This window comes from Schistocerca nitens, chromosome 6, assembly GCF_023898315.1.
Source record: "Schistocerca nitens isolate TAMUIC-IGC-003100 chromosome 6, iqSchNite1.1, whole genome shotgun sequence".
NCBI lineage: Eukaryota > Metazoa > Arthropoda > Insecta > Orthoptera > Acrididae > Schistocerca > Schistocerca nitens.
Window position 1 is genome coordinate 417,912,091 of NC_064619.1, and position 15,633 is coordinate 417,927,723.

Genomic DNA, 15,633 nt, shown 5'->3' on the forward strand with positions numbered 1-15,633 from the left:
AACGGAAACAGTCTTCAGTGAATGTTCCCTGAATGTGGATACACGAAGAGCTTTTTTTATGTGTTACAGAAATGTGTGTATAGTCTGTGTATAAGCTGATGTTTCAGGGAACTCACGGGATAATACTGACTACTTCATAGGATCTGTCAAAGAATAATTATTATTGCTGCCAGCCTTTTTCAGCGAACCACAATATCTTTAGAGGGTCCAAAAGAAAACGTTGTTCGTTATGAGCTGCATAATATTCAGTTTATTTGCTATTGGTTGATTTAGACAGTACAGTTACTACGAAGCAGGATACAGATTATCCCTATGCAACATTCGGAAAAATATGTGGCATGTAAAATAATCCGGCAGTCCAAATTAGGAACTACACATAAACATGTACGTGATCCGTATGGAATACGAACGGGATTTTTATAACACGTTTTTGACCACCACGTACACTACAGCTTAACTACGCATTTTACATCCAACAACTGAACCTCAACTTTTTATATCTATGTTCTTGGCAACAAAGGATCCATTCTCGTAATTCACAACTGGAAGTGGTGGAAACGCAAAACTAAGTGAAAATGACAGAAAGGCTGCATTGTTTAGCAGGGGAAACACTGACAACTTTAGGTAGAAAACACAGTCTACATCACGTATTACAATTATGTCCAGTTTCGGTCAAATCAGTCTATCTTCCGGTATAACAAGTAAAAGAATAACAGAAGAAAATAAAAAAGAATGTTAAGTTATTAAAAAAATAGATATAGTAAGTACACAAGCGTATGTGCCACTTTCCTTAAAATACGGGAACGAAATATTCACGATATACACCTACTTCGAATAGCTTTCTACACTTTCAGATCAGAATAGTTCAGAAACGGGTTATTACAATAATAAGCGTATTGTCTGTACTGCACTTTCTTTGAGAAATAACAACTGATAACGACATTTCAAAGAAAAGAGAAAAATAAACACAGTGTTGAGGGGCAGTGCTGTCTAACGTCAGTAAAAATTGTTTGATGCTTAGAATACGGAAAATGAAGTGCTCTTTATCTAAATTTTAAGAGTTCCGTCTTTTGTATTGTGCAATTGTTTTTTTTTTTTTTTCAATTTAGGCCTCTCATGCACCTCCTGAATAACTCTTGCTGAGGTATAACTTTCTCTTTTTCTTATATCGTTCCATTCCATCAGAATGTTGTGGTTTGTTAACTACTTACAACACTACATCAAGCGTGGCAGCTCGATTATTTTGAAAAGTTGGCTTTTTTTCACAATCTTGGCGACTATACTCCGTTCCACATCCAATAAATCATATTGGTGTTAATATGGATGCAACAATTCATTTGCTTTACTGTGAAAGAGAACATTTTTTTCGGTCGATTTATGTCATGATTCTTTCTTTGTGACAACTGAAATAATCTGGTAATCAATTTCAAGAAAATTCAGAAGACGTTGTTTCTCAAGGAACCACCGAGAAGCCATTTTTGCTTTATTATTTGTACGGACGACGAATTTCAGAGAATGACGTACAAGGCGCACACTTGAAGAGTTTCAGACATACAGTCAGCGCGCGTTCTGGATGTGGCAGTGCGGAAGCTTTTGAGACTGTGCTAGAATATTTAGGTTAAGTGAACTTCCAGTCTATAGAAGTATTAAGATGCAGTAAACCATTGAAGACGCACTTCAGCGAAGAGTATTGACCCGACCATCTGACTTGGGTGGGGGTGAAATGAAAAATGCTGCGCTAGAAAATTATGTTTTTATACATGAGGGGAGTGGAATGATTTTCAGACAGAAATTGTAACAATTACTTCGGAAAATTAAGTGTTTTCGAAACGTGAATTACTGTTTCGAAGTACAGCTTAGTCGTGTAGCTAGCAGCAAATTTTCTATTCAAATTAAAAGATAGAAACTCTTGTGAAATCGTTCCTTTCAGTCTGTGTTACAATATTCTTCTACTGCATACCAATAATCAGCAAGTGAAATTGAAAGAGATTTACTATCAAAATCGAGGTACAAGTTAAAACATTTTGAAATATGAGCTAATGACAGCTAACAGGAATTGGGGGCAAGGAAAATTTAAGACTATAAAGGATGTTAAGATATTGGCAATTATCGCGAGTTTCATGATAAGAAGACCTTTTGTTTCAAGGTACTAGATCGTACACGCTTAACGAGGTATGGATTAACCGTCCCCATGCTATGTAGTTAGTTTTAAAATATACAGAATTTAGCACCTCATGAAAGTCTATAATTTGTGAGTTAACGCGCATTTCGTTCTCATTTAAATATATGGCCGAAAGAGTAAGCCTTCAGGAATTGTGAAACGAACCCTGCCGTCCAGGACCGGGTGCCACAAAGTGCGCAGATTCGCCACGAGATGGGGAAACTCACAGGCGTCTATTATCTATTTGAGGCCTAAGCGCTGTAGTGTGCGAGTGAGACAGACGAGAACCTACCTCATAGGGAAAACAAGTAGAAGCCGTTGGGGCGAAGGAGACGTAGCAGTGTTAAATATGGCGGACCTAAAATCGGCCATAAAAGGAAACATTTATGAAAACTATGTAATTCTGTAGTGACGCAGGGAATCAAGCAACAGTAATTTTAATTTGCCATCCTCCATAAATTTTCGTGGTGATCTCAATAAAAACTTGAATATTGATCATATCTATAATAGTTTAGGATTTACTGTTAAAGTGAAATTCACAAGTTTTGTAACAAAGACCTGAATGGTAAAATCTGAACGCTTTAGTCGACCTTAACGAGCGACATTTCATATAGAAGCGCGTCATTAAAATGACAAATGTTGTAAATATCAACTCTGTAACTTCATTTGTTTAAAAGATATAGTAAATTTAAATTATCAGTATTTTCAGTTAAGCATCGGATCGTCATTTCCTCCACACAAAACACGTTGAATGATGAGAGCATGACACCTTATTGAATCATTAGGTAATAGAATATTTGTTGTAAGGTTTAATGCATAATATTTACTTTTGTTCTATATTTATTTGTCAGAAAGCACATTGGTGCAGAGCTACTGACCGTTACATTCAAAGTTAAGAAGGAAATTGCATTGGTTTTATGTAATAGAATTTAACGTTTATTATGTAATAGATATTATTGTGACTTTATTTAGTACGTGAAAGTGGTCAATCTTTGGTTATTTAAATATGTTAAAATATAAAATAATGTAGAAGAAGCTGTAGCCAAACAGATGGGCTGCTTCAGGAAAGGGAACTGCCCTAGCGAGTTGAGTGTCGATGTCCGAATCGCGGGAAACGCGGCCGGAGACGGACAGAGAGGGACAGTTCTGGTCTAGACACCACAGGGGACAGTGCTGGTGCAGACGCGAAAGCGGACAGTTCGGCTGGAGACACCAAAGGGTACAGTTCGGATCGAGACGCGAAAGCGGACAGTCGGTCTTTAGACGGCTAGGAAGTGAAACGACTTAGAAAGTTTCGTGTTGTATGGTATCACGGGACTCTGAGCGGTGAGCAGCTGCGTGCCTGGTGTGAACTCTAACGTTTCGCGTAGTTAACGAAGTGGAGTGTTGGACTTTAACTGACAATGAGATTGTGAATGTGTGTCAAATGCGCTCGAGTGTAATAGTAATTCTAAATACGACCTCTTTCGCTATTAGTTTGTTTCTAACCAAATGGCAACTGTGTGGCCTACATCATTTACGGGTCGTTAATTTAGTTCCCGATATTATTATTACTGCTATTATATGTTATGTTAACTTTGTATTTCCCAAACTTGCCATCAGCCAGACAATTTAACCAAAGGGACACAAGTGTCTAATTTAGGGCGTGTATTGCGACACGTGCTGTTCAACCCCTAGACGAGTTTGAGCCAAGGCATTTCTACGAAGAGGAACCGCATGTGAGCCCGAACATCTTTCGGATGTTAGCTCGCAAACTGAACGAATAACAATATTCTCAAAATAACTTAAATATGTTATACAGCACATAAATATGTAGAACTCATAATACTTACAAGCTCTGCATAAAGTACATGTCTCCACCACAACACAAACAGAAGAAAATCCCAGAAATTGCTTATGGTGGCCTTCAGTGGGTGTTACTTCATGTGACTCTACAATAAGTCCTTAGAATGGAACACCGACCAGGGAATAATTATCATCTGTACCTCCCAGAAACAACAATCTGCCCTACTGAAAACAGAACAAATCATGTAATAAGTTCGCAACTGGGAGCGATGTCTGAAGTTTTACAAGACGTGATAAAGAGGAATGATGTAAGACGCGATATGGTTTACAAGTAGAGGGCAACGACACGCTAGGAGTGGGGATTCTGCGGTTAGCGGCGGACGGCAGTTGACTCATGGATGTCCGCCAACTGCCTGCGCACAGTACGCACCAGTTGTTTTCGCGTTCATTCTCTCTAGTTGCTGAAGTTCAAAGGGCGAAGAGCCGTTAGCGTTGAAATTAATTTCACGGATTTAGTATTACTAAAGATGTATTAGTGAATTACGTGGTTGAAAGTGGAAATACACGCTGAAGATTTCGCGTCTCCCCTAACAAAGTAACTGCACCCATGGTATGCCCTTAGGTTGTATAGTTTCATTCCTCAGTATCAGTGTTGTAACTGCTGATCACCACACGACTGCAGTATAGTGCGCCTTGTGAATGCGTAATATTGTTCTCTTGCCACAGTGTCGCACGGTGTTAGGATCATTACATTATACTATGTTTCAGAAAACATCTTCACACACTGTTATTGGCAGGAGCAAGTTCATGCTCTTGTTTTCGAAAAATGTAAATTTTCTATGGGTTCCACAGCTTCCTGCAGGATATGTGCAGAAGTTTCATCTGGTTTTACGGTTTTCGTGTTGGCAATTTGCGATGTGGTGTCAGCCACAGACTACGCCGAAGTTGTATTATAATTTGTTATGCAAGGAGTTTAGAGGCCTCCGTGTCTCCTGAGTAAATTGTCTTATACCGTATGCGTTTGCCGTTCTGTGCTTCCTGGTAAGCAATGCCTACCACAGTCGTAAAATCACCTCAGAAATCCCACGTAAAGGATCGTTGTCGACCTCAGATGCCTGCGGGTGTTCCTGTAATGCGGGCTGCAGAAAGGAGGACTGCAAAAGGGTGACCGGCGGCTGTAACATGAAGGTGAATCTCTGCACAATCTGTTCCTTCTTGAACCTAACCTCACACACCAGTAGAGAAGGTACGGGAGGAAATCGAATAACAGTTAACGTAATAGTGTTCGCAGTGTTATTCCTTTGCCATGCACATGTGTAAAAATCACAGCTGATAGTGGCTCCATATACCACACAATCTATTCTCTAATCTTGTCCAGATTCTACAGCTGACAGCAGTTGTTGTGGATACAAACAGTCAGTGATAAAAACTTAAGTTTAGAGATGTATATTTTCCTATGAGTAAATCACGTTCTACGGAGCACTTCTTTCATTTAATCCCTGTTTCAAATCGATTTACGCAAGGAATAGTGTAACTTTATGAGACTAAAACATTACATGAACCAGTAAAAGAAATTAAATAGCTACCAATAAATTGTTAAAAGGTATTTGAAAATTTTGTTTTACTCAAGTTTCACTGATATGGTGGTCTTAAATTCAAATACTGATTTGTTCCTTTGATCTCTGCGTAGCTACACACACACACACACACACACACACACACACACACACACGCTTCCATACATTAAAAAATAAACTGTTTACTGATGCCTTGAGAAATCCATTTATTTACTTGAATAATGATAATTGAAACCAACAGCTCTGTAGTAATCCAACGTCTGTTATTCAAAACATGCTGCCAGTTTCGACGCCAAAAAGCTTGATAGTCAGGCCAATTTGCTCACTCCAGCCGTCTGATATCATGTTATTAGTTTCTTTCGTTTTTTATTATTGATCTATCCCGTATTCGTAGATGTTTCGATTGGGGTTACATGTGACTTCGATTGTTTGCTGGTGTAATCCGCTGTACGCGTTAGTTCTAAGCTATATCACATCATTGGAGTTTGGGATTATTGAACAAAAAAGAAAAACCAATATGAATTAGATGCCTAATTTTGTTTTGTTCCAATAACGATAGCAAATTTTTACTATGGAATTTTATGAAGTGATTTATTCACTTTTTAGTCACAAACTGTGATATTTGTTGCGTGTACACACGAACTTTTTTATCATGTTTAGTATGTTTCCATACACAAGGGCATGAAGATGACTTTTATAGGGTCGAAACTGGTAGTATGTTTTGAAGAAAGGACGTTGGATTACAGTATAGCTCTTGGATTCACTTATCGTTACTAAAGTACTACATGTCCAGGTGCTATCCAACTGTCCTCAATGGACTACCGTTTATTTATTTATTTAGTCAAGGTGTATTACAATTTATTTCCTCCCAGCTTAGACGCAGTACCTTTTCATTAGCTAACATATCTACCCATCTAAACTTCAACACTCTTCTGCAGAACAGTTTATTCTTCTCTTGTCTGTAGTGTTCCTCATGCACGTTCCTCTCCCACCTAAATTTATGCTGTAGGAAATAATTTCAAATAGAATTCTTATTCCTTCACTTTATATTCGGTTTTAACAAACTTCTCTTTTTTTCATAAACCATTTTCGTGCTACTGTGAATCTACATTTATGTTTTTCTTGTAACATCTTTTCAGAACGCTATCTATTTAGTTCATCCCATCTTCCAAGTTTTTTGGCAAATCTGACAACTACTTCGAGACTTACAATGAATCCGGTACCAAAAGTACATTCTCAAAAATTTCCTCAGGCCTATGTTTGATATTAATTGACTTCTCTTGCCCAGGAATGACCTTTTTGCCAGCTCTACCCTGCCATATGTCCTCCTTGCTCCGTCCGCCACGGGTTATTTTACTGCCCAGGTAGCAAAATTCCTTAATATCGTCTACTTGGTGATCACCCATCCTGATGTTAAGTTCCTCGCTGTTCTCATTTCTGCTAAATCTCATTACTTTCGTCTTTCTACGACTTACTCTCAGCCCACATTCTGCACTCATTAGACTGTTCACTCCATTCACCAGATCCTCCAGTTCTTCTTCCCTTTCACTGAGTATACCAATGTCATCAGCTAGTCTTACTATTGATATCATCCCACCTCGAATTTTAATTCCACTCTTGAAGCTTTCTTTTATTTACGTCATTCCTTGGTTCAAATGGCTCTGAGCACTATGGGACTTAACTTATAAGGTTATCAGTCCCCTAGAACTTAGAACTACTTAAACATATCCTAAGGAAAACACGCACATCGATGCCCGAGGCAGGATTCGAACCTGCGACCGTAGCGGGCGCGCGGTTTCAGACTGTAGCGCCTAGAACCGCTCGGCCACCCCGGCCGGCTCGTCATTCCTTCTTCGATGTACAGATTGAATAGGTGGGGGGAAAAACTACATCCTTATCTTACTCTCTTTTTAATATGAGCGCTTCGATCTGGCTCTTCCATCTCATTTTTCTCTTTTGACTCTTGTGCATATTGTATATTACCCTCTTTCTCTATGGCTTACCCCAGTTTTTCTCAGAATTCCGAAAATCTTGCGCCGTTTTACATTGCCGAACGCTTTTTACAGGTTCACAAATGCTAAGAACATACCTTGGTGTTTCTCTAGTCATGTTTCCATTATCAACCACAACGATCTAACCGCCTGTCTGGTACCTTTACCTTTCCTAAAGACAAACCGATCGTCATTTACAACATACTAAATTTACTTTTCCCATTTTCTGCACACTATCCTTGTCAGCCACTTGGGTGCATGAACTGTTAAACTGATTGTGCGACAATTCTCACACGCGTCGGCTATTGTCTGCTTTGGAATTGAATGGATGATGTTTCTCCGAAAGTTGAGTGTTATATCATACATACTTCCTACACACCAACGTGAACAGCCGTTTGCTTGCCACTTCTCCCAATGGTTTTAGAAATTATGATCAGATGTTATCAGTCCCTACTGCTTAATTCGATCTTAAGTCTTCCGAAGCTCTTGCGAATTCTGATTCTAATACTGGATCCCATATTTCCTCTAAGTCGACTCTTGTTTATTCTTCAATCACATCATCAGAAAAGTCTTCGCCCACGTAGAGGCCTTCAATGCACTCTTTCCATCTATCGGCTTTCTTATCTGTATTTAACATTGCACTTTCCGTTACACTCTCAATGTTACCACCTTCGCTTTTAGTTTCACCGAAGTTGTTTTGACTTTTCTGTATGCTGACTCAGTCCTTCCGACAATGATTTCCTATTCGATTTCGTCGTATTTTTGATTTAGCCAGTTTGTGTTAGCTATCCAGCACTTCTTATTTATTTTATTACTAAGTGACTTGTATTTATGTATTAATGAATTTCCCCAAACATTTTTTTATTTCCTTCTTTCATCGACCAGCTGATGTACTTCTTCAAAATGGTTCAAATGGCTCTGAGCACTATGGGACTTAACATCTGAGGTCATCAGTCCACTAGAACTTAGAACTACTTAAACCTAACTAACCTACGGACATCACACACATCCATGCCCCAGGCAGGATTCAAACCTACGACCGTTGCGGTCACGCGGTTCCAGACTGAAGCGCCTAGAACCGCACGGCCACACCGACCGGCTAGTATTTCTTCTGTTACTAATTTTTTTCTTCGCAGGTACCTTCTTTTTACCTATTTTTTTCTTTGCAACATCTGCGATTGCAATTTTTAAAGATGTCCATTACCCTTCAACTGATCTCCCTACTAAGCTATTCCTTACTGCAATACCTATGGCCTCAGAGAACTTCAAGTGTATCCCTTCATTCTGTAGTAGTTTCGTATCCAACTTCTCTGTGAACTGATTCTTCCTGATTAGTCTCTTAAAATTAGCGTACTCTTCATCACTACTAAATTTTGACCTGAGTCTACATCTGATCCTGGGTACTTCTTACGATCCGGTATCTGATTCCTGAATCTCTGCGTGACCATTCAGAGAACAGATACATTAACACGACTACCCTAATGCGCTATGGTGCCATTTGCACTCGTAGTATGTAACTGAATCCTAGTCATTTATACACTCACCGATGATTGTACCTGTACTATGTTACACGGACATCCGACGTTACCTTCCAGTTTATTAACTTTTTTGTCAGGCAGTGTATATCGAGAACGAGTAAATACGTTACATAGAGATATCGTCTTGTCATGTTATAGAAGAAAATGTGGTGACGTTAAGTAACTTTATACGTTTGTAGTTTCCGATCTTTGAAACCGACTCTGGCACCAACTAAATACTTTCCTCGGTGCCTTTGGCTGAGCTGTAGAAAAGGGCTTCGGCGACGTAACTGATGTAGAACTTGATCAAATATTGACACGATAACAACACCGCCAACCCATCTCGTTCAGTGAGGAAAACTTTAGCCCTACTGTACCAAATGTAAGCTAACACGTAACTCTAGAAGAATACAGCCAACACACCATGATAATCAGCGACGTGTGTAAACAAGGAAGCACCTTATCGCTCGATGATGACGGGCAGTGCGGGGCAACAGGAACAGCTTCCCTCTCACTGGTCTGGCAGCCTACAGCCGTCTCCTTAGTTCTTGAGCAAGCAGAACTCAAATTAATATCAAAAGGATCACCGATCCATTCCGGTGTGCATGTTATACTCCAACGTGTGCTGAAACATTGGATTAAATAACCCAAGATTGATCTTGTCTTGTCAGCTTTGACTGTTGGTTTGACAGTTTCTGTCACATGTGTGAAGAGCACACATGCTCGTGAAGTATGGATATCATAGAAACATGATACGAATATTGGTACCTTGTCTTCTGCATGCACGAGTTGTACTTGGTGACATTCATGCGAGTGGTCTGAAGCTGACATGAGCTTGACGTCGAAACTGGTTGCTTAATAAAATAATGTAAAAATAACAGCTGTTTGTACGCATTAATACACTCCACCGACCTGCCGCTGACCTGCATTCCTTATCAAGATGAGCACTAATACGTTTTGTGAAGAAATTGCAGGCAGACGATATTTCACGCCGAGTTTCATCCGGGCATAGGTCAGTGGCATCAAAAGCGTTGGGAGTCCTCCGGCTAAAACAGCAGTTCTTCTTTTTTTTTATTTTTCACACGGGATAAACAACAGAGGCGTTACTTGTAGTGCGTGTGAAGTTAGTTTTCTGTCTCCGTAGCGGCTAGACCAAAGAAATCCATTCCAATGAAAAGTTCTGCAATTACCTGTGCGTCATATTGACTGACTTACGTACCGTGGAATGTCTTCCAGTAACGCCAGCAGCGTACAGGGAACGGACAAAATGCTGGAACACCGCGTAAAATGCATGCTTGAACGTAAAATGAGACCCTAGCCAAGACTGCAGCTATACAAAGTTCTCAGTACGTTGCAAGTGTCAGCCGTGGTTCAGTATAGCTATGAGTACATTGTGGAGCTCTGTGCGTTCGAAAGTTCGTATGGGGATGCTTCCGCAGGCGAGGTAGCACAGGTCTTTGGTGTATCAAGAGGCATCATGAAGAATATCTATACCGCATACAGGGAAAGTGGAGAAACATCATCTGCCAATTCACATAGCGGACGAAGGCATGCGTTGAGAGATCGCCACGGACGGGGACAGAAAAGGATTTTGATGAAAAATAAGAGGGCGACAGCAGCAAAAGTCACTGCAGAACTGAATATCGCACTGGCAGTGCCCTGTCATCACCAAAATAACACAAAGCAGATAATTTCAGGGTGAACTGGAATTCCAAAGCAACTCATCAGTGATGGGAATGCCAGTAACAGGGAAACAAGAAGCCAAAGCCATAAAACCTTAAGCAGTAGGCGAATGTCATTTGGTTGGATGAGTCTTGTTTCACATTGTTTTCAACTTCTGGCTGAGTTTACGTCGCTGTAGTGAAACATGGCTTGCGTTCTCTGACGATTTGGACTGCCATATCGCGATATTCTATGGGCCAATTCATACTCTGAAAGATTACATTACTACAAAGCGCCATTTTGCTGGTGAGGCACATTACATGATACAGTGTTCTCTCCCTATAGTGATGCTGAGTTCCAAGAAGACGGGACCCCATGTCACACAGCTCGCATCATCCAGGACTGGTTTTGTGAGCATGATGATGAATTGTCGCGTATCCCGTGACCATCAATAGCCACCAGATCTGAATATTATTGTGCCTTCGTTGTCTGCTTTGAATTGAAGGGTGAATGATCGCTGTCCACATCTATCATCGTCGCCTGAACTGGCCACAATTTTGCAGGAGGTATGGTACAAGATGACTACTGAGACGACTGGAAGCTGTTTTGAGTGCCAACAGTTCCTAAATCGGATTAGGTACGGTAATGTGCTGCGTTTTTCGGTGTTTCTATAATTTTGTCCAACACCTGCACATGTTTACAGCTGTAGATACTAGTGGCCATTTAGACACCACTGATGTGATTCTTCCAGAGCTTGCACCACACGTTGAAAGACCAAACTATTTCATCTATGTGTCTCAGCGAACGGAGATTTCGAAATGACTAGTAGTACGTATTGCGGAAATAGATATGAGAATGGTTTGTACTCATCGTTTCACCTGTAAACAAATATTGCACAGAATCACCACATCAATTTACAACTTTCATAGACACGATTGGGAGAAGGTTAGCTGAATTTGAAATTCATTGTAGTGAAGTTATTGATGAAGTGAAACGAGCAAAGTTTGAAATGAAGTATATACGTAGAACACTCCTTCCGCTGATCGTACGTGAACACAGAAATTGTCTTGTAGCCACATGTGGATTCTGTAGCCGTTGCTAATACGAGTTTTATTCTCCACGTTATCGGTTTTATTCTTCGGTGCAATAGCGAAGACAACATACATGTCGACGGCTCCCGAAAAGAAGAAATGCCATCTAAGTTGGGCCTTTGCCAAGTTCTAATGAAATTCTACAAGCAGTATTGTTTGTACAGAATCGTTTCATGTGTGCTCCTGCTCAAAGATCACATTCTGAGCATTTAATATGAAAGTGAAAATAATAAACACACCAACAATAGTTGAGTTACATGTTTGATTACATATGGGAAAGTAGAGCACTGGTTTGTGTGAGCAGCGCCTGACGATGAGAGAGGGCAGTTATCTAGTTACTATTTGCTTGAGTTATGTGTTTACTTGCAGATGTGACACTGGGGTTTGTGTGTCCACCGCCTGATGAAGGGAGAGTGTTCGGTGACGCTGCTGTCTTATTATCTGAGCTACTTCCACGAATGTTACGAAGTAGCCGTACAGAAGATCATAAATATATCGTGCTTTCACGACCTTCTTGAAAACGGAAGCGCAATGACCTAAACTCTTTCGCACGTGTTCCTTTAGAATGTGTCCGACTCGAATGCAGAAGCTCTTCGAAAGTAGTGGGTCGCAGAGTCTGGCACCGCTTGTGAGTCGCTACCAAAATAAGTACGAGTAATTATTAAAATCATATAACGTTTGGAAGAAGCAGTGGTAGTGTGCTCAATGCAACATCTTAAAATGACAGGAATCTATTTTGGTTCTCTGATCTTTCCAGCGGCTAGGTCCGAGTGCGGGAATTGGCTTACCGGAGTGGTATCTTGACACGTGTACTTAATTTTCCTAAGACCAGGTCTATGACTCTTTCTTCAGATTCATAGATAACATTTTACTTTCTGAGAGCTATTCAGTTTTTACGTCAACAGATTTTCTCGGTACGTTACTGTATAGATCACAGTGCACATACTATAATTCTGGATATCATCCATTGATAATTTGGTCTGCAGTCTCTTTCCTGTCACTTTTGATAAAAAGAAACATACGCCTGTTTCCATTACCATTCAATAGCTGTAGCCCCTGATATTCTACAGGACTCATGCTCATTGATTTCACTGATGGAGAAGATTAAATGTTTTCATTCCCAGGAGTTCAAAGTCTTACCTTAATTAATTGGCTCTCTTGCTTACCGTTGTAGGTAAAGGTTGAATAAGACGTTTAACAAAAACGTCCCTTCTTACTCGTAACTATTTGAGTCTCCTAGTTTATAGCAGGCTAGGTGAAGCCTTCCCCTACTACCACAGCTAGATCAGGTTATCACCTTCATAAAGGCCACAAACCTGGTGACAGTTAAATATGTCGTTCATATTATTATTACGCAGAACCTGTGAACAGGTATCTCAAAAATGGCGAAACTGGTTGAATGTTCACGTTCTACTGTGGTGAGCGTTTACGAAAAGAGGTAGAAGGGCAGTAAAGCTACTACTAGGCGTTGAATGATTGGATATCCACGACTCTTCACCGGACGTGGGGCTCGGACGGTTGTCTGCCCTGTAAAGTAAGGTAGATGGTTATCTGTGACATTTTTACAGAAAGAGCGCAATGCTGGTCCACGCACAAGTGTTTCGGGACATTGTAGACTGTTGAACATGGAGCTCCGCAGCAGACCACCCCTATGTGTTCACATGTTGACCAAACAGTTAGCACTGCAGTGGGCACGAGGCCATCGGCATTTGACAGTTGATTAATAGAAATGTGTCAGCTCTTCGGGTGACTCACATTTTTGGTACCATAGGTCGTCTCCATAAACGTCGGCGTCGAGGTGAACGGCGGCTCGAAACGTGCAGCGCGCCACGGATGCAAGCTGGTGGGAGTGTATTGCGCCATATGAGACATCTCCCTGCGCTTGCATGGAACATGTGGCAGTAATCAAAGACACGTTGACAGCTGCTAACCATCTGCCTCCCTTCGTGCTTCATGTCTTCTCCTGTGGCGGTGTCACGTTTCAGCAGTATAACTGTCCGTGTCTCGGGGCCAGAATCGAGCTACAGTCGTTTGAGGAGCATTATGGCGGACTCGCAGCGATGTCTCGTTAACCAAATTCGCCTGATGTAAATCGTATGGAACCCATCTGTGTCGCTACCGGGCGCCACCACCTCGTACGCCAACCAGCAGTCGGTTATTTACGAGAATTACATTACCTGTGCGTAGACATCTCATGTCACATACCTCCACAAACTCACCTGCAAACTGTCAGACTCCTGATACGAAGAACCAGTGATGTATTTCGATCCAAGCTGTTAACTCGGTGGTCATAATGTTATGGCTTGTCAGTGCATATTTATTAGCATTTACAAGTATTAAAAATCCACTATACAAAGCTGAAACACTGTATCATTTTTCATTTCCTCACAGCTGTAAAGCGACAAAAAATCGATTAACTTCTCGTTGTTGGAGTTAACAGTCATGAAGTAGGACTCTTTCATGGTAAAATTTATATATTTGCACTTCGGCAGATCCGGCCATATGCCCATCATCAAGTGGTACAACAGTACTCCAGAACAATCCAAAGGATAAAAAAACTTCTGACATATACAGGGTGGTCCATTGATCGCGACCGGGCAAAATATATCACGAAATAAGCGTCAAACGGAAAAACTGCAAAGAACGAAACTTGTCTAACTTGAAGGGGGAAACCAGATGGCGCTATTGTTGGCCCGCTAGATGGCGCTGCCATAGGTCAAACGGATATCAACTGCGTTTTTTAAAAATAGGAACCCCCATTTTTTATTACATATTCGTGTAGTACTTAAAGAAATATGAATATTTTAGTTGGACCAATATTTTCGCTTTGTGATAGATGGCGCTGTAATGGTCAGAAACATATGGCTCACAATTTTAGGCGAACAGTTCGTAATATATAGGTTTTTTAAATTAAAACACAGAACGTACGTACGTTTGAACATTTTATTTCGGTTGTTCAATGTCATACATGTACCTTTCTGAACTTATCATTTCTGAGAACGCATGCTGTTACAGCGTGATTGCCTGTAAATACCACATTAATTAAATAAATGCTCAAAATGATATCCGTCAACCTCAATGCACTTGGCAATACGTGTAACGACATTCCTCTCAACAGCCAGTAGTTCGCCTTCCGTAATGTTCGTACATTCATTGCCAATGCGCTGACGCATGTTGTCAGGCGTTGTCGGTGGATCTCGATAGCAAATATCCTTCAACTTTCCCCACAGAAAGAAATCCGAGGACGTCAGATCCGGTGAACGTGCTTCGACGACCAATCCACCTGTCATGAAATATGCTATTCAATACCGCTTCAACTGCACGCGAGCTATGTGCAGGACATCCATCATGTTGGAAGTACATCGCCATTCTGTCATGCAGGGAAACATCTTGTAGTAACATCGGTAGAACATTACAATCAGCATAAATTGCACCATTTAGATTGGTATCGATGAAATTGGTATCCGTCCTCCCATAATGTCGCCCCATACATTAACCCGCCAAGGTCGCTGATGTTCCACTTGTCGCAGCCTTCGTGGATTTTCCGTTGCCCAATAGTGCATATTATGCCGGTTTGCGTTACCGCTGTTGGGGAATGACGCTTCGTCGCTAAATAGAACGCGTGCAAAAAATCTGTCATCGTCCCGTAATTTCTCTTGTGCCCAGTGGCAGAACTGTACACGACGTTCAAAGTCGTCGCCATGCAATTCCTGGTGCATGTATTGATGTAGCATTCTCAACACCGACGTTTTCGAGATTCGCGATTCTCGCACTATTTGTCTGCTACTGATGTGCGGATTAGCCGACACACCAGCTAAAACACCTACTTGGGCATCGTCATTTGTTGCA